This window comes from Meleagris gallopavo, unplaced genomic scaffold, assembly GCF_000146605.3.
Source record: "Meleagris gallopavo isolate NT-WF06-2002-E0010 breed Aviagen turkey brand Nicholas breeding stock unplaced genomic scaffold, Turkey_5.1 ChrUn_random_7180001947883, whole genome shotgun sequence".
Classification (NCBI taxonomy): Eukaryota; Metazoa; Chordata; class Aves; order Galliformes; family Phasianidae; genus Meleagris; species Meleagris gallopavo.
The window spans coordinates 1-598 of NW_011209695.1; the positions used below are offsets into that span (position 1 = coordinate 1).

At 57.4% G+C, this 598-nt stretch overlaps 1 long non-coding RNA gene across 1 annotated transcript; it reads right to left on the bottom strand.

Annotated features, from left to right (window-relative positions):
* On the bottom strand, nt 1-589 carry LOC109364966. The gene is made up of 3 exons (XR_002110702.1): nt 479-589; nt 283-387; nt 1-40 (listed from the first exon to the last, which is right to left on the bottom strand). It is a non-coding gene; the product is annotated as an uncharacterized LOC109364966 (long non-coding RNA).
* Between the last annotated feature and the right edge of the window lie 9 nt (nt 590-598).

Genomic DNA, 598 nt, shown 5'->3' on the forward strand with positions numbered 1-598 from the left:
ATGTGATGGTAGCCCCCCTCTCGCCACAAACAAAGCATTGCTGGAAAGAGCAGAACAACCGCGTCAGCAACAGACTCAGGGCCTCCGTGGCTGGCCCCACACCTCTGGGCACAGCCAGCTGGGTCCCGTTCTACAAAGATGCCTAGCAGACAGGGCTCATCTCCTGTGGCAGCACTTTGTCGTGGAGGTGGTTGGAAGGGCTGCGATTGCTTCTCTTGGTCCAGACTAAGCTGGTGTGAGCCCCTCCTGGCACAAATCTGCCTGCTCTGGGCAGGTCCTCACCTGCTTGGTGGCCTGTTTGACTGCACGTCTGATGGCAGCAACGGGGAGGCCCTCACTTCCCGACAGCCTTAGTCTTGCTACTTCAGAAGTGATGTTGGCAAACGACTGTAGGAGAGGAAAGAGCAGGATCTCATTAGGACAGAAAGGAAGGAGCATCCCCGGCAGGAATCTGGAAGGAGCCCATGGGGGAACTCACCAAGCATAACTCGTGGACATGAATCCCACTTTCAGACAGCATGTGCCCGAAGGCGTCCGGGTCGACATCTGCCCGGCCACACAGCACACACACTGCAGAGGAGAGAGCAAATGCGAGCAG